The sequence below is a fragment of the Mus caroli genome, unplaced genomic scaffold (assembly GCF_978045245.1).
Source record: "Mus caroli unplaced genomic scaffold, Mus_caroli_1 scaffold_18, whole genome shotgun sequence".
Lineage (NCBI taxonomy): Eukaryota > Metazoa > Chordata > Mammalia > Rodentia > Muridae > Mus > Mus caroli.
The window spans coordinates 35,684,449-35,704,203 of NW_028227273.1; the positions used below are offsets into that span (position 1 = coordinate 35,684,449).

Consider the following 19,755-nt stretch of genomic DNA (forward strand, 5'->3'; position numbering starts at 1 on the left):
TTTTCTCATCTTGAGAATTATTACAGGAACAAAGCAGTAATTTATAAACAGAAAGTCACAACACACTTAACTATTTCAAATGTACATGCCATAGTGCTAATAATGTTAAGGTCAGAATGATCCCTTAGCATTTATACAAAAATACAGGGCTATATTCTAGGAGCCATTTGATCAGAAAGTGAAAAAAAAAAAACAATTAGGATAAGGATTAATTTAAATGGCATAGAATTACCTTGTTTCCTTCTTTCCATCTCTGCCAAAGCTGCCCTCACAATGAAAGTCCAGAGGACACACTTCACAGAGAAGGTGACAGTCAAGCAAGAACAGCTGCATAGGTTAGACATCAAAAATGGAGAGTGTTTAGCAAAATAATAATAAATAAATAATAATAATAATAATATAATAAATAATACAAAAAAAGACACACTGGGATCAAGATTTATGACATAAAGACAACATCTATCTACCTTTTTATAGAAAGACATTTGGCCAAAGTCTGAGAACAAAGAAAGGAGACATTTCTTTCCGGAATAAAAAAAGTTCATATCATTACTCAAACAAGCAAGGTCCTTGTGTGACTCTCTGGGCTCTTGACACAGGCATCTTCAGTCTTTGCCAGATGTAAGTTTACAAGTAGGAAGCTCCTTGCCTCATACTGGGTATGCTGAGTGGGCCCTTCTGCTTGTAAGAAGGCCACCAACTGTACCGAGGAAGTGCTGCAAGTAGAGAGGAAGAGAAGCAGCACAAGTGTTCCTTCCCATATGGTAATTGTAACGTCATCACTTGTCATCACTTCACCCGAATACCATTTAGAAAACAAGCTCAAAACACGGCTGAAAGCCCTCTCTTGCTTACAGAAAAGTGTTGATTTGATCTCAATTGGCATAATCTTTCCAGTGTTTTATCTTAAGGGTCTTTACTTGGCTCAGATTTTTCCATTAGGAAAGATCTTCGCACATGCTCTATCTAGTCATTAAATATCTTGTTGGGCTTGAAATTCACTAAGTCTATGTGAAGGTATTTCTGTTTTCAAGATGCGAAAAAGGTTATAAACTTGCCAGGGCGAACTTCTAAAACTGTCGGAACCTTGATATTTTAAAACTAAAACTATAGGTCATGTGCATATTTTAACTCTCCCTGACTTTGAATGTGTGCATTCGATTCTTTCCCAACTGTGCATTAAATATCGACCAAATCTCTGCGTGCTCAGAAAATAGATTGCAGTATTTCTGGATATCCCATACAGGATGTTGTCTGTGCTCACAATTATAAACATTTTATCCTCAGAGAGACAAAAATATCTTAGGTGACTTGTCAGTGCTTTGAATAACTGCACCTGCTATAAAACCACAGTAAACTGTGAAACTGAGGATGAGTTAACCAAGGGCTCAAATAAAGTGGCTGCCTATAAAGAGTGACTTTTATAAAAGTACTGTTTTCAATAAAATTTTGAAGTTATCTAAGTTCTACAATCGAATTTTGAAAATTTCTTGATTAAACATTTTAGATTGTTCTTTAACGTTATTGTTTTATTTATACATAATATATGCTTTGCAATAGCTAGACATCTAATATATTTAATGAAGAAGAAAGTTGAAGTCCATTTTTACTTTTTATAGGAACATGCTCCTGAAAACTATTCCAGGGAAAGTTATTAATTTTTTAGTAAAAATTGTGACTTTGTTAACAGAGTTAGAAACTATGGTGTTTTTATATAATGCTGCTTTCCTTGCCAGTGTTTCCCTAGGAAGTTTCTGTACTTCAATGTATGGAGGATCTTCACTAAGTTTCTCATAACTACAAGTGTTTCCCCCACTCACTTCTTCTCAGAAGTGTAAGGGACCAGGTAGCGGTCTTTGGAGTAGCTTCTGATCATGAATATCAAACATTATACATAGAAAACAATATGCAGGTAAGTCATGTGTTGTCATGTCCCTCCTAGAACTCTCTGAAGAAGTCTCCTTATTTGCAGATTAACATTCTGACATTCTGATCACCCACAATCCCCATGTTTCTTCCTCCTGATATGTGCCTGGACATCAGTTTTTTCTCCACTCTGCATTCTTCTCATCCTTTGACTGAGTTATGCTTCCTTCTGCTTCTCCAATGATAAGTATGCAATACACTGCCAATACCACCTTGCTATTAGACTATGTCCATAGCTCTGCCACATCCTAGCTATGTGATGTTGACTAATTTAGATAAAATCTATAGAATACATGAAAAATAATAGTAGCAACATCACAAGGATTCTATAAAGATGAAATAACTAAGATTCACAAAAGGATTCTGTATATGACACATAATAAGTGGTCAATGAGCTAGGCCACACATCTGCACATAAACATATATGTATCTGCATCATCCTCTCTGTAAGCAATGTAATTTTACTTCCTAGTTGTCAGCATACATGTCTGTTATCTGGAACAGGCATTACCAAGCTTTTTATCCAAAATAGCAAATGTACACACCCTGACAGGTTATATCTCTCTAGTTACTTTATTTTTCCTCTTAATTATTCCATCTAATATTTCATTTATATTTCCCACTTACTCATCTGGAAGTAAGGTATACACAGGTAGAAACATTGCTTCTTTTAAATTTTTTATTCTTGACATAAAACTTGAAAAATATTGGGCAATTGTTTAGTTGTAACTTGAATTCATTAGCTAGTAGCATTAGGAAACCTGGATTCTAATTTCATTATTTAGGGCATTCTTTAATTTCTCTCCTTTTGAATTGGTTTTTCTGTTTTTGAAGATAATTATGGTCTTTCTTCGTCAGCTTCAATGTGAAGCACAAATTGAGTTATCTGTGGGGAAATGATGCAAAAGTGTAAATATAACCCAAAGAGTAGTTGTTTTAAAGGATGAGATAACAGTAGGATAATTACATAACTTAGAATCAAATGCCTTCAGATTCTGGGTGCAAGACACTAAGTTTCATGACCGTCTGATTCTCTCTTGCAAGATGATATCAATATTATTTGTAACTTCACTATTTTACAAATGTGTAAAAGTCAATTGGCCCAGACCAACAGCCTTCACCTTCACATTGACCTGAAATAATTTGAGACATCGACTTCCTGTTACTTTGAGATATAAATCTTCTAATTTCTTGGCCTCTGGCCAATGTTACATCCATGGGATGTTCTTTTCCTGGTACCTAGATGCTATCTCCTTGAAAGGTCCTTGCTGAGAAAGATAAAACCTCACCTCTGGGGATGGGTGGGAGTTAATTTGATAAGTGACAATTAGCAAGCAAACATAGAATAATCGGTATCAACCATCATTCTCTGGTGCTCCTTTAAGACTTAAAATAGTTTTATTATTTATTTCAGTAGAGTTGTATTCAGTCTTTCTCAATTGCATTAGTCTTGAGTAAAGCATTACCCTCTTATCGTACATAATAAATATTTATAACAAGTTTCAATAGATTAAACAACATTGATTTTGACTGGGTAAATCACAAATTCTACTAGGATACATTGAGATCAAACTAACCCTTGTTTCTTATGTTTATACTGATTCTCACATCCTGTCTTCCCTGTGTCTGGTATCTGCAGGAACTTAATCTTAGTTTTCCCTATAAGTGAGGTTAACATGGACTTGAGAGTAATTTCTTGTCTAATTCGCAAACTTTTCCAAATGCTAGAATTCTTCCATTTTTCACTTCTGAATCTCGGTGTCTACCTTAATGAAATGAATGGGTTGCATCAGATGGCTGCATTCCAGTTTTGATACTTGATGCATCTGAAATGCTGTTTGTTATATCTTGATACTTCTCATAGAGGACATATGGATGCTGGTGAGAAAAGGGAAGATGCAGGTATGAGCATTCTCCCTAGAGGATGCAACAGCAACTTTCATGAAAGTTTTGGAAGTTTGGGTTATCTCCCTTACTTATCTACCATCATCATGTCTGTACTTGGCATTTACCCAAAATCTCCTTAAACTTCCCTGGGCTAAATATGGTTCTGTATGACATGTGGTGTGACCAATTTTAGATATGTGATGTCAAGATTAAATTGAAAGGAAATTACGACACTGCTTTAAATTCCCGTAGTTATTTTAGTTTTTAGTTATGTTGCACTTTTTTTAAGAGTCATCTGTCCTTTTAAAATATCACACGATTAAAAAATTGTTCTAAGCAAATTTAAATTTAATGATCCACTGCCTTTGATAAATGGATCTCGCCATTCATCAAATTCCAGTGTGCAGAAGAGCCACCAATTCTTAGCTAGTCAAGAACTACATCCATTAGATACATTTGGAATTACATGTGTAGACAAAGTTTCTCCCATAAAAATCAAATCCAATTCAGGTTTGATTTATAGGCTGAGTCTCATTTACACTGGTGTCTGGTTTCTTTATTGCCCCCTACAGATATGTTCAGTTTAGCATCATGATTATTCTTGTTGTTTTTGTTCATTTGTTTGTTGGTTTTGTTTTGGAGGGCTTTTGACTTGTTTTGTTTTGTTTTTGTTTTTGTTTTAAATGAGGGAATGTGGGATACTCCCAAAACATAGATAAATAAAATCAACTTTTAATCAGTATGAATTTACTTGAAAATCATAAGAGGTTGTTCTGTTGTTGCACAAAGATGCAGCAGTACAGATAAAGCCAATGAAAGGGCCCAGTGCTTCACTGTGTTCTTCCTTTGATACAGTTTGATAGTGACTATCTTCATGAAGCTATACACAGATATCAGACAGACATGCTGAACACTTATATTTTAGAAGCAAACATTGTGCATCAGTTTTCCTGAAAACTTATACAGTAAAGTAAAAGAAACATACCAAAAGATTCCAAACACTATATAATCTAGTATTATGTTATTATATGCAACCATATCAAAGAGTCAAAATGACTGTTTATTTCCTTTTCCCTCAATTATCTTAAGAAAACTATAATAATCAAAATATTCAACAAAATAATATAATTATATTCTCTTGTCCAGTGAGAGGTAGAGAAAAGAAGAGGAAGTCAGTAACTACTAAAATATTGCCTTCTTAATCCCCATAACATTCCTGTCAGGGAGAAATTGTTTTCACTTTGTAGTTGAAACAACTAAGACTTGGAGTGTCTAAGAAACATTTATCCAAAATTATAAAATAGAAACATTAGAATCATAATTAGAATCTATTATTTAAATTATGACCTCATGCTCCCCTCTTAAAACCTTGCCATTAAGATAATGTGGTATCAGACAATGGTGATATACCAAAAGCTAACCTAGTTGATACAGGTTCCCAGTCCTATTAGCTTCCACAAAATAGAATGGATGACTGAAGTAAAATAAGCCTTATCTGGAGGCTTTCTTGACAATGGAGGTGATTGTGCTCTCAAATATACTGCAGTAGAAGAGATCCCACTGGAACCAAGCATCTCATGCAAAGATGTAGGAGTGCATATTCCAAACCTAGATATTTCTTTGACATATTTAAGGATATAAATCAAAACTATAATCATTTGTCAACCACTGATATCATTTAAATTTTTCCTAAATACCTTAATTCGCTAGATCATTGGTTTTCATATACTTAACAAGCACACATTTCCATTACCCAATTATTTCTCTATAAAACCCTACCTCTAAAGAGGCTTAAGACAATGCTTGTGTAGCCTTCAACCCTCGGGGTTTCTATGGTCATGATTATCTATCTCTACTATTGCTGAAATCTCTATGCCTTGACAGGCTTTCAATAGGTCTGTGGAACAAAAAATTCAATGGTATTAGGTGGGTTCCTTTAGGCCACCATATCAAGGTATTGTGGGTGCGTGCGTGCATGGTCGTGTGTGTGTGTGTAGGTGTGAAGGCAATTTATAGGCATGATTTATATTTAAAGCAGTAGATATTAACTAAACCTGACTGTCTCCTTACATTAGTTGGCCCTATAAAGTTTAGTCTTTCTCAGAATTTTAGAAAATGAGGTACTTCCCTGAGGACCATAAAATACAGAATGCATACTATTTTATTTGATGCTTCACCTGCAATGTCTATTGCCTTCCAAACTGCAGATTTAGACCTGTTAGAAAGCAAAGCATTTTATTAAATGTATTATAAAGTAAGTATCCAAATTTAAAATCATGTGTGTGTGTGTGTGTGTGTGTGTGTGTGTGAAAAAGGATGAGAGAAAGAAAGGGAGACAGAGATCTTCCTGAGTCTTTGTAATGGAGCACTGCAATGTCACTATAGAAATGATCTAATATTTACTGATGAGAAAAACATCTATTTCCTTCTGATTTTCTTGCATTTTCAGCTATTAGCTTGTCAAATGACTTAGCAGATGAGTTATATTTCTAATGCTCTCAGTCTCACGAAGGCTTTAAGTAATTAATCCCTTGCAATGCTTGCTGTCTTTTGTTCAAGCCCCCTTGGCTTTACTAACAGTCACTTTTAGTAGATTCAATTTAAAGAGGCAAAAGAATATATAATCATCTCTTTTCTAAGGGGCAGTAGTAACCTAACAGTTTATCAGGGAATGGTTCTCTTTACCCCAGTTTCTAATTTTCAGAAAGTCTGTATTGTGATCTCTTAGAAACTCATATTAGTTCACATATTTATAACTTTAAATCTATAGAACCAGAGTCCACCCAGTTGCTATATCTCAGTTCTCATGTCCAGACACATAGCCACATTGATCAAAAAACCCTGAGATTTTTAAACAAATAAGTTAAATCTTTCATTATTACTACCAAGACTTGCATGATTTTCCCAAGAGCATTCCTTTGAGTGTACTTTATCCCATGGGTTCACAGTAAAGCAAACAGACCTTCCACAAGTAAGCATATCTTTCCTCCTCCGTGAAATCCCATTCTGTTTTTGAGTGTCTGGTCTCAGCTTTTTATGATATCAAGGAAAATGTTCTTGTTTTTAATATGTTGCTTCTTTTAAAATTACTTTTATTTGTTATAGTTCAGCCATTGCCAGCCTCCCAGTCTCCCCTCCCACAGTTCTTCATCCCATTCTTCCTTGCCCCTGTATCCAAGAAAATGTCTCCTCCCTCAACAGGCCTCCTTACTGCCTGGTGCCTCAAGTCTCTAGACAGTTAGGCCCATCTTTCCAGAAAGGAATACAAGCTTAGTAGATAAGATGGAGTTGGTTCCTGGTATGTTAAGGTTCATGCTTAGCTATAGAATTTGGGTAGGTTGCTGAATTCATCTCTACTTTGGTTTACTCACCTGTAATATAGTAATAACATTGCTTCCTCATGGTTTTGAGGATTTAAGGTCTATATAACATGAAATACTTAAGCCTTTAAGAAGTCCTCAATGCCAAGCTCCTGTCTGTAAGCACACCATAGCATCAGTATTAGTGTCAGGCTTTGGAGCCTCCCCTTGAGATGGATCCCAAGTTGGGCTGGTCACTGAACCACCTTTCCCTCAGTCCCTTCTTCAGTTTTGTCCCTGAAGTTGTTTTAGACAGGAACAATACTTGGTCAGAGTTTTTGACTATGTCATGGCAACCACATCCCTCTACTTGATGCTCTGCCTTTCTACTAGAGGTGGACTCTACAAGTTCCTTCTTCCCACTGTTGGGCATTGCCTCTAAGGTTCCTTCCTTTGAGCCCTGAGAAGCTCTCATCTCTCAGGTCTATGGTACTTTCTATATATAGTAAAGGTAAACTTGTGTTTATATAAAATGTAATCTAGAATAGATCAGAAAGAGAGCTGACAACAGAGCACTAACCAGGACATAATATCACCATCAAGATAGGGTAAAGAAAAGTCAACCTGCACTGTTTGAGAGTCTTTGGGATAGAACTAGCTATGGACTCTTAGTTAATCTTTCAAAGTTGATGATGTCCCCTTATAGAAGATACCATATACTTGAGGCACAGAATAAGAAGTGATCAAAATGGTACTGGCCTGAGGGTTTTGTCCCTACTTGCTAGTTTTTTTTATTATCTTGGAAAGTGATACATGTGGTTTGGAAGAGAAGAATAATCACTATTCATAATTAGTTATAAATCCTAAGAGCTAAAATAATGACTGGCCATGCCCTCTGTTGAAAGAATGGCATGAATATCAGAGAATCAATCAACCACTTTATGACTGGAATTCCATTCTTATCTGGAAGATGAAATCCATGCCTGACACCATCTCCAAGAACCTATGGAGAGAAATGATATAGGCCTTATGTGGTAATCTATCATGATTGTTTTGCTAAAGAGGTATTTATTAAACTGACTTATAATGATAGCATTATCACCACAAGTTAATTCAAAGCTGACCTCTTTTCTGAGTTGCTTCTATTTGCACTATATAGTGGGCAACATAGAAATTATTGACTGACTACAGTGCTAAGACTGAAGGATGTTCAGCCATAAATAGAACACATGTGCCACACCCCCTTTTACCAAGTTACAGGGATGCATAGGAAGGGGTTGGAAGAATGCAAGAAGCAAAAGAGGTAAATGACTACAAGGAAATAGTCTCTTATAGACACAGTAGGATACCTCAAAATATGAACCTACAGTGGTTGTAATAGTATGCACATAACCTGTGCAACCAGATTATAACCTGCATGAAAAGGAGAGTTTACCACAGAATCTCATCCATAGCCATGAAAATACTGGAAATTGTTAGTTACTGGAGGAGAGGCAGTCTCTTCTAAGAGTGTAGCTTCTGGTAGAATGACCATGCTTTTTTAAAGACCAGACATCCAAGGATACATATATTCTAGTACAAATTGTTTTTGGTGGGTTTTCAAAATGGACATACAGTTAGGTTTGTTTAAAAAATGGAGAGGTTTTTGGTTCTATTTCCCTTCCCTAGTATACCTATAAAAATCCCAAGCTGAAGTGCTGCTGATAGATGAAAGCTCTGGAAGAGGAGGTGTGAGATATTGTTATGCTTATTTATTTATTTGTTTGTGCTTTTTGGTGTGTGTGTGTGTGTGTGTGTGTGTGTGTGTGTGTGTGTGTGTGTGTTTAAGAACATGGCTCCTGATAGGTAGACCATGCTCTAGTAGAAGGTCTACATCCATGCTCATGTGCACATGATCAGCACAAACTGAACTCAGTGGATTAATTAAAAAATAGAAAGAAAGGAGGGAAGCAAGGAAGGAAATAAAAAGGACATGAAGCTTGGATGGGATAAAAAGTAGGGTTCTGTATGAGAAGTGTTAGGGAAAAATTCTAGGTGAAGATGCTCAAAATACATTGCACATGTTTACTTCATCAGCATGCTTTGGATCTCTGCTCAGAAATGATACATGTAGATCATATTCTGGTTCTATTTTAAGTTTTTTTCATGAAACAGTTTTCCATAATGGAAACTTAAATGTCATTCCTGACAATGAGTTAGGAATCCATCCACTCACACTCTCAAAGGCACCTACTTTTTCTTAGGGTAGCTCTTCTAATTGTGATGAGATAGATCACAAAGTACTTTTCATTTAGGCTTGATTTATATTTTATAATATGGTTAGCAATGTCAATGCCACTGGAATTTTGGTGGGGCTTGTCTTGAGTTTCTATATTACGTTTAAAACTGTGGTAATTTTAGCAACGTCTAATGTCTTCAGTTTCATTCTTTTAGTACTATAATTTTCATCATAGAGTTCTTTCTTCTCCTTGGCTAGTTTCATTCTTAACTGTTATTTTGGGATGTTTAAGAGTAGTTGTTGTCGCATTATTTTGTTGATAGTCTGTTTTTGTTGTTGTTGTTGTTGTTTCTTTCTTTTAATTTTTGTTATTGGTGGTAGTGGTGGTGGGTTTTCATTTGTGTCTTTGTTTGTGAGTCAAGGTCTCTCTACATAGCACTAGCTGCCCTAGAACTCACTATGTATACCATGTTAGCCTCTAACTCACACATGAACCTGCCTCTCTCCTGACTGTTGGGATTAAATGCCTGTTCAACCACTCCTGACTTTACAATATTTTTATGGAATTATTTTCCTTATTTTCTTCTGAAAGATTTCACTATGAGTCTGTCCTTTTTGGTCATTGATTTTTGTATCCTACTATTTTACAGAATTTATCATTTCTAAGAGTCTTTGATAGATCAGCTAAACTTTTACATCTATAGAATCATGTAACCTGCAAACAGGTATAATTTGGTTTCTTTACTCTCTTTATCTCTTTTAATATCTCTGTCTTGCTTGATTGCATTAACTAAAGTGTCAAGTTCTGCATGGAGTAGAATTAATGAGAATAGACATCCTTGTCTTGGTCCTGATTTTACAGGAGATTCATTCACGTTTTTATTCACTTTAATATTGACAATGGGTTTATCATATGTAGATTTTAATATTTTACATGGTGAAGTATTACCAGTCTATATAAACGTCCTCAGTAGTTTTGTATATATTTTATTACTTTATAAGTTTGTCTGTTTTGCCTGCATGTGTGTCTATGTACTTCTTGAGTTCATGGTGCCCACAGAGGCCAGAAGACAGGGTATCAGATCCCATGAGAGGAGAGCTAAGTGTGAAATGTTTGTGAACCACCATGTCAGTTTGGGGAACTGAACTCAGGTTCTCTAGAAGAGCAGCTAGTGCTCTTAAGTGCTGAGCCATCATTCCAGCCCCTCATGCATAGCTTTAAAAATGCAGCAATGTTGAATTTTATCAAGGCTTTCTGGGATGGTCTCCCTTGATGCCTTTATTCATTCTGTTTATGTGCTATATTGTATATATTGATTTGTATGTGTTTAAACACCCTGGCGTCCCTCGAGTGGGTCGCTGCGTATAATCATTTTAGTGCCCTGCTTTTAAAATAGGTTCTCTAGACAAGCATAAATGTAACTTCCTATAACCTCAGCTAATTAGGATACAGATGTCAATAGATCACTACTTTGAGTTAAACTGACAACATAGCTTAGCTCAATCTGCCAACAACCTGCCTCTGTCTCACAAATGATAGTTTTTCCTTTCAAACTGCGATGTGTCTTAGTATTGTTTCTCATGGAATTTTCTGGAATTTTCTAATTTTGAAGAAATCAAAATCCAAATTTATTTTTTTAATATATTGTGATGTCTTGCAATAACATGTAAAGATTATTTGAGGTGGAAACTTCTTGTTTCTTTGGAAGCTCTGTTATTTCAAATGATGTTTTGCTGGAGCACACAGGTGAAAGGAAATGTTTTGTTGGATCAGACACAGAAAAAAATGTAGTCCTGAAGCAGACACACAGGTGAAAGGATGCTTTGCTACAGCAGACACAGGAAGGAATGTTTTCCCGTAGCAGACATGGGTGAAAGGATGTTTTCATATAGCAAACACATAAAAGAACCTGTGGTAAAGGAGTATAAATATGAACACACAGACAGTAGGAGACTAGCACTGAGCATTGGTTTGGTTTGCTCTGCCTTGCTAACAGCATGAATGTATTGGTTCACCTTATATAGCGTCACTTAGCTCAACTTGTGGTAATGCTGCTGCCATTGAGAGAAAGGGGCCAAGAACTGCTCTCAAGGTACCTGAGGCAGCTTGCCACTTCTGTGGCCTCCTCACCTTAGACTGTTTGGTGAGCCTGGGGTTTTTCTCAGAATTGGACTACAGCTGCCTGGTTTCTGCCTGCTGAGAGGACTGGACTGAAGCTGCTGGTTCCTGTGTGCTGTCTGCCTGCCTAGGGGACTGGTCTGCAGATGCTGAATCATATTTGGTGTTTGCTGCCGGATTGAACTGCTGCCAAAGAAGATCAGGCTTGCCCCCAAGAACTATTACTGAACAGGGCCACTTCCCCATATCCTGATAACTTTTCTACTACCTCTACTGGGTATTGGGAGAAATGATAGATTGAACCCTTATTGAAAATAGGTTGTAAAAAAATTATGCTAACAATTATTGGCATAGCTCTATATCTAAAATATTTTATTCTATATTTCTAAAACATTATATAATTTTATGAAAAATAGTTTGTGTTGGTTGGGTATGTTCCTCAGTGGTAGAACGTGTGCTTTGTTTTAAATTCCAGGGAATTTCCCAGCATCTCAAACATAAATAATAATAACTAATATTCTAATATTTAGTGTTTCATAGTTTAGTCTTACATTTTATTCTTCAACTTATTTAAAACTAGTTTTTGTATTAGGTAGAAACTATGAGTTGAGGTTCAATTTGGCAGTCTATAGATGTCTAATTAACCCAAAACATTTGTTCAGAAGGCTACATTCTTGGATTTAATAGTCAAAAGTCAGTGTTGCTACATCAATTGTTTTATTTCACTGTATCTATTATTTTACCAATATATTTTATCTTGATTATGAGGAAACTACATAAAAATTCTAAAACTCTAACAAACCAACTGTTATCTTCTTTATCTTTAACTTCATCTTTTTTTTCTATCTTTATCTGGAACTTTTCTACCTCCTCCACCACCACCTCCTCCTCCTCCTCCTCTTGCTCCTACTCCTTCTATTCCTCCTCCTGCTTCTCCTGCTAATACTAATTTAACTATTCATGTCTAGACAGCTCAGCACACACATCTCTTGTAAAGTACCTAAGATAGACACAAAACACCCATTTTGGACCTCTTACCACCATCTATATTTTCACCTCCAAGGGAATCTGACACAACTAGCCTCCGTGGGCACCCACACTGATCAAGTGTATACATCCACACAGAGGCACACATTAAGTAAAACAATCGTTGAAACTTAGTATTTCAATAGCTTTGCTTTTTTATATACATTTCAACACAATTTTCTTTATATATCTAAAAGCTGGGTGACATTTAGAAATTGTATTAAAACTTTATGGATTTTGGGAAAACTGATTATTCTACTATGTCCAATATTTCACCCATGCACCTAATACATCTTATATATGTTTACAGTCTCTTTCATCCGTGTTTTGTATAGCTCCCCTACAATTTCCTTTTTAAACTGTAAATTTATCTATTTATTTTTAATATTTATATATTTTTCATTATTTTATATTATTTTTATTATTATATTATTATATTGTATTATTTATTATATTTATTATTTATATTTACCTTATAAATGTTATCCCTTTTCCCAGTTTCCCTCCCTATGGGAAACCCCTATCCCTTCCCCCCACCTCTGCTTCCATGAGGGTGCTCCTCCACCAACTCACTTCTGCCTCCCTGCCCTCGAGTCCCTGGAATCGATTCCCTCGATTCTACGGAGCCTTCATAGGACCAAGGGCCTCTCCTCCTATTGATGCCTGACAAGGTCATCCTCTGCTATATATGCAGCTAAAGCCATGGGTACTCCTAGGTTAGTGGCTTTGTCCCTGGGAGCTCTGGGTGGGTGGTGGGGGGTTAGTTTGTTGATATTGTTCTTCCTATGGGGTTGCAAACCCCTTCAGCTCCTTCAGTCCTTTCTCTCCTCCATTGGGACCCAGTGCTCAGTCCAATGATTGGCTACAAGTATCCAGCTCTGTATTTGTAAGGCTCTGGCAGGGCCTCTCAGGAGACTGCTGTATCACGCTCCTGTCAGCAAGCATTTCTTGGCATCCAAAATAGTGTTGGGTTTGGTGACTGTATATGGGATGAATCCCCAGGTGGGACAGTCTATGGATATCCTTTCCTTCAGTCTCTGCTCTACACTTTGTCTCCATATTTGCTTCCATGAGTATTTTGTTCCCCTTTCTAAGAAGGCCCAGAGCAATGGCCTTTGTGTACTCTTACAATTTCTATGTGATATTTTGTCAGATTTCCTTCTAAGTAAAATTTTACCAGTATATGTTTATGAATTGTAGATAGTATACACAGAAGTTTTTTGTTGCTTGTTTTTAGTGTTCACAAATTCATTGCTAGAACATATACATAACGTTAAAGATTTTGTTATTATATATTGAGTTTGGGGTGAAGTTATTATTAGCTTTCAGAGGCCTTTTGACTGAATTCTTGGTGCTTCCATATTACCTGTGTTAGCTACCAATAGTACAAGTGGATTTTCATATTTCTGCCCTGGACACCTTTTTTTTTAAATTTTACCTACTGCATTGTATGAATTAAAATACAATGTGTGCTAAGAGAACAGATTCCAACACTCTAGTCTTCTTTGTAGCCTAAGAAGTGTGGTCTCAGGCTTGTTCCATGAATATGATTTTAGACCTAAGAGTTAATGTGGTCTGGTTTGGTCTGGATTGCTGAGACCTCTTATAAGACTGTAATGTTGTCAATTTTCTTTTAATTAAGATCATGCTAATTCTGTTTTCATTGGATATACAGTGAGTTATATTAATTGACTTTTTACAGACATCTTTGGAATAAATCCCTCCAAATCATGCTCCTTTATGGATTTCCGAATTCTGTGTACTAGCATTTTGTCTATATCCACAAAAGTGTTTTTGCTTTGGATTTAATTTAGCCTCTTTATGCCAGATTTGTGATACTAGACCCTAGATTATTGGCTTGAGGCTTACTGTTTCTTATGCAACATAAGCATTTATTATTATATAAATTTTTCACTTGAACATCCTTCAGCTACTACATGCAAATTTGATGTGCTCTATTTTAATTTTTTGCTCAATGTAACTTTTCAAGTTTCTTTTGAGATTCCCACTTAGACTCATAAGTTATTTAGAAATTCACTGCTCAGAGTATCAGTGTTTGAAATGACCTAGCTTGAGCTGCAGCTGAAGTTGTTATACTTTATACAATTGTATGGAAACATTCCTATAAAACTCAGGATCCTCGATATTATATTGATATTAACACATATCCATGTGATCCTAACATGGGAGAAAATCATAACATAAAAGACTACAAATATTCATTTCATTTTATAATTTAATTCCTTAGTACTTGACGTATAGTTATAGATGGTTTTAAGACTTTTAAATTTAATGATATTTGTTTTCTGCCCAGAAAGATTGTTTTTATACATTTCTTAGGAATGCTGGAAAACAATGTGTATTTTGTTATCATTAAATGTAATGTTTAACAAGTCTTGACTAGATTTTTCTTGATTGGTGGTGACATTTATCTATATTCTTGAAATCTTTCTATTTATTCATATAAGAATTTGAAAGAATAAAACACATTTTTCTTAAAGCTACAAAGGTGAGCTTATTTTTAATATGTTTTCCCAACATAATATTGTTATTAATTATATCAGAATTTTATAAAATGCACCCCAATCACACTAGCTTCCCACTCTTCTGAGGTCCACCCTCCTAACATTGTGCCATCCCCCCAAAATACAAAAGCAAAAATCCCACAAAGTCCAGTTTGTGTGGCCTATATACTCTTTGGATCAGGGTGCAACTCTCAGAGGCCAGCCCCTTAAAGAAGCTGAGTCCTTCCTGATATCCAATTCTGCTTGCCACAGCCAAACTCTACCAGAAGCCACTGTGAAGAGCTGCACTTTACTATCTTCATTGTAGTTTGTAAGACCTTCTTCAATAATTTCCTGTCTGGAATGGGTTGTTGTTGTTGTTGTTGTTGCTTTGTTTGGATTAGGGATAGTTTGTCACAGAAAACATCAATGTTTCTTATTCTCAGTTATGGGTTTGCAGCCCATAAAAGAAGCTTCCATGGGCAGCATGGATTACTTTTTTTTTTTTTTTTTTTTACAGTGAATTTAGCTACATCAATGTAGCTATGTACCAATATGGGGTTATCTTGAATTTAAGGCAATTCCTAAATTCAAAGTCTGTCTGTGCTTTTCATATATAAAAGCATCTTTCATTGAATAAGGAACATCCAAGAAGCTGGAGAACATCTATTAAGCATGATGGAATGGGTGGAAAGGAGAAAGAAAGAGAAAATTAAGAAAACTAAAATGTGCCTGCCCCTAGGGGCATTTCAGGTGTGACTGCTGTGTCACATGGGCATCAGTAGGTGGCAGAGAGGACAGCGGCTATGTCTATGCTCTGACCTATGAATATCTGATTAGTAGGCTAGCATTCCCTGAAGAAAGTGAGCCTGAGATGACCAGCAGTCTAATGCTAGGCAGCCCAGGATAGGCTCCCGGGACAGGGAGCAAGCCAGAAACAAGCAGAACACCTCTGGGACGGCAGCCCAGAGCAGGAGTGAGCTCTAGCCAGACAATCCTCACAAAGGGCCGCTCAGGTGGTCTGAGCAAAGCACCAGCCTGAGATGAGTATCAGTCGTGTGCCCGCACAGGTCGTGGAAGCAGACCACGCCTGAGATGATTCCTGCCCAGGGCTATAATTCACAGGCAGGGAATAGCCATCCTGGGACAACTTCTGAGACAACCCCAGACATTCAGAGACCGTAGGTGACACAAGAGGAGCAAGTCAGTAGTAGAGATATGAGAGAGAAAGAGCAACAGAAGGATGTAGGTGAGCACAATGAAGAGAGGCAGAACTGGAGACTCCGCGGTAGTAAGGAACAGCTTGATAGGAGGAGCCAGTGTTGTAACTGGGGGCCATGTCTGACTCCATGGCCCTGCAACAGCAGCAGTGGACTAGAACCATCAAAAGCAGGTGAATGTCCCTGGTCAGGATTGTTGCATGGGGATATGTTGATATCTGAGGGTTGGACAGGACTGACCCCACTCCTCACCTAGGCTGGCCCTGGAGGTATGAGATCAAGAGAGATGACCCTGCCCCTAGCAGAAGCAGTATTTAGGACAGTGTCCTTCCACTCTCCCATCCCCTTCTCATCCTGACATTCCCCTCCCCAGTTGTGAAAGTTGCAGGTAATCCCTTGAGATACAAGTGTGAGAGACTTGAATAAGGAAGAGGTATCCTCCTCCCCTTACACCCTTCCCTATCTGCAGCAGACAGAGACTTGGCCCGGGGTGGAGGCAACAGGATACCTGGCCCTGCCCCGATGAGCAGCAGCAGCACTTGGTAGCACCACTCTGGAGCACTTCTGCACCTCACAGGGGCAGCACAGTAGAGCTGGTCCTGGATGCAGGCTTTGCAGGTCAGCCATCCGCACGAGGGCATGAGAGCAGAGCAGCCAGCGGGCTGACCAGGCTCAGCTACCTCTCAGGCCTAGATCCAGGCCTTTGAATTGGCCCGCTCTATCATCTACCACCATCCCCATCGATAAATTGCTGAAATAAATGAAGGGGCTGGTCCAACAGATCCAAAATTACAGGATCTCCATGACACAGGATGATGACAGGGTATCTGAGAGGAGTCCCAGTGAGGTTCCAGTATTGATAAAGCAGCAGAAGCCAGAGGCCTTGAACCAGACCAACAAGTCATTGGAAGCAACATCTGCAAGCAAAGCCTAGTGGACAAAAGCAGATACTATGGTATACAGTGTGACACATTACAGCTTCCATGACAAAGTTTTCTTTTTATTTTTCTTCTCTGTTGTGGCAGGGGAGAGGTTGAAAGGGTGGAGGATGTATGTAAGGGAAAGTGGAGATGCATGGAATTGGGATACATGATGTAAAATTCACAAACAATAAACAGCTCTTTTAAAATTACTTTTTATTAGATAGTTTCCTTATTTACATTTCAAATATTATTCCCTTTCCTGGTTTCCCCTCCGAAACCCCCCCTATTCCTTCTTCCCTCCCCCTGCTCATCAACCCACCCACTCCCACTTCGCGGCCCTGGCATTCTCTTACACAGGGGCATCTATCAAGCCTTTTCAGGACCAAGGGCCTCTCCTCACATTGATGTCCAACAAGGCCATCCTCTGCTATATATGTGGCTGGAGCCATGGTCCCTCCATGTGTACTCTTTGGTTGGTGGTTTAGTCCCTGGGAGCTCTGGGGAGACTGGTTGGTTCTATTGTTGTTTCCCCTATGGGCCTGCAAACAGTTCTTTTAAAAAGAGAAAAAAATAGAAAACTAAAATGCAAAATTGTCTTCAGAGGCGATACCCAATTCCTGTAAGAGAAAAAGCCATCCAGCTGCAGAACACTCCCACTGAGGTCTGACGGGGGAGAGTTATGAGAGGATAATGCTGAACTCATTTGGCAAGTGAACACACTACCAAAACTCCATTGTTCAGCTGAGCCAGCCTGGAAATTCATGCAAAAGCACAGTGTTGGATGGTATTCATGATTTTATTCTGAAGCTTTTCCTTATTGGATTGTTGATAAATTTTAAATGAACAGAAACATGAGCATTTCTAAAGTCACTGTGGACCCACCCTCTACCAAGTGCACACTTGGACACCTTTTGCTAAGCAATTTCACCCTGAATTCTGGTCAAAGTTTCTTTCCTGGCTTTTAATTGACTTTGCAAATCTTCTCTAAGGAATGCTTAACGTTGCCTACAAGGACACTAAACTGTTTCCGAGCATCTTATTAGAGCTATTCGATGTGTGATTTGCACTCAAATAAAATTGATAAGACAAAGGCACTCACCACAGCAGATGAGGAGGGGAAGATGTCATTATAGAGAGATTGGGAATTGGTGCCAGTTTTATGGTGAGGTCAGGCCAAAATACATGACTATTTCTCTTTCCCTCGTCAATACCTAGCCTTGAAAACAGCAGAAACAAAAACCTTGGCTTGTCCAGATTCATAACTATAGATTTAGAACTACAATGAACAGTAGGATGTGGTGGTGCATGACTGTAAACTCTGTATTTGATGAAGCATGAGAGAGTTAAGGTCATCTCAGCCATATGACAAGTTCCAACTCAGGTTACATGAGGCCTGTAAATAGTAACAACAACAATAATGAATACATACAATACTTTTTCTTTTTAATAAGTAAATTAGCTTTTTTGTCATTTTACTGTCTGAATATAACTCAAAAGTAGCACATCTTATTGTCTACAGTAAGAAACTGTAAAGTGTGTTTATTTTGTTTTGTTGGTTGGTTAGTTGTTGGCTAGTTGGTTGTTCTGGTTGGTTAGTTGTTTTTGATGTTGGTTAGTTAGTTGTTGTTGATTAGTTTGTCTTCATTCTGTAACACTGCTTGTCCCCAACCTCTCTATCTCTGCAGCCCAATTTGACCACAAGCTCATGACAATTCTCCTGCCTCTACCTTCTTAGTGCTAGAATTATAGCCACATGCCATGAATACTGATTCAAATGTTACTTTAACTAGGAATGGGGAAATGTGATTTAACAGAAGAAAACCTGTATGAATCAAAATTATAGAACGATGCAACAAATAACTACACCGGTGTGGACAAAGTGCATAACATAATGAATGTTAGGCAGCCACTGACTTCAGTTTTGATATATACAAGTAATATAAGCTTAAGAGCAAGCCAAGATGCCCATAAACAGATGAAGGATAAAATCTCAATGTAGCATTATTTACATTAGCTTGAATTTTGGAACAACCTAACTATTTATTAATAGGGAAATAGTTTACGAAGCTATAGTACATCTGCATGTCATGCTATAGTACAGACGTAAGCAAAGTTGTCCCTTTTTTGTGGTACCAGAGATTATAGCCAATGGAATCATTCATGGTGTGTAAGAAGTCTGCCACTTAATTGTATCTCCAGGCTGGATAAGCAAGATTTTTGTACTAATCTGAGAAAGATTTCTATAGGTGTTACTATAGTATTATACTATTTATTTAAAATTATAAATATGCATCTAGAAACTTATATATGTGCACAATAGCTATTTGAATATTTTAATAAAGGGTCAGCTTTGATTTTCTCTATGAAGGAGACTCAGATGGCTGGGAAATAGTGCTTTAAGGAAAACTGCTATAGTCTAAAATATAAAGTTTTTATATTTTTGAGCTATGTAAATGATTTGATACATTGAATAATTTATCAAATCTTAAATTTTGAAAATAGCCACTATATTACTAGCATGCTAAAATTTGATAAATATAAATGTAATATCCCATTATTAATCATTAATCTGTAACTGACTACATAATGAGTCATACTTTTATAAGACCAATTAAGACTTCATGAGATGAATA

The 19,755-nt window shown here is 37.2% G+C and overlaps 1 pseudogene; it reads left to right on the top strand.

Moving 5' to 3' along the window:
- The first annotated feature begins 15,710 nt into the window (after positions 1-15,710).
- On the top strand, positions 15,711-15,831 carry LOC115029789 (small nucleolar RNA SNORA17; annotated as a pseudogene).
- The last annotated feature ends 3,924 nt before the right edge of the window (positions 15,832-19,755 follow it).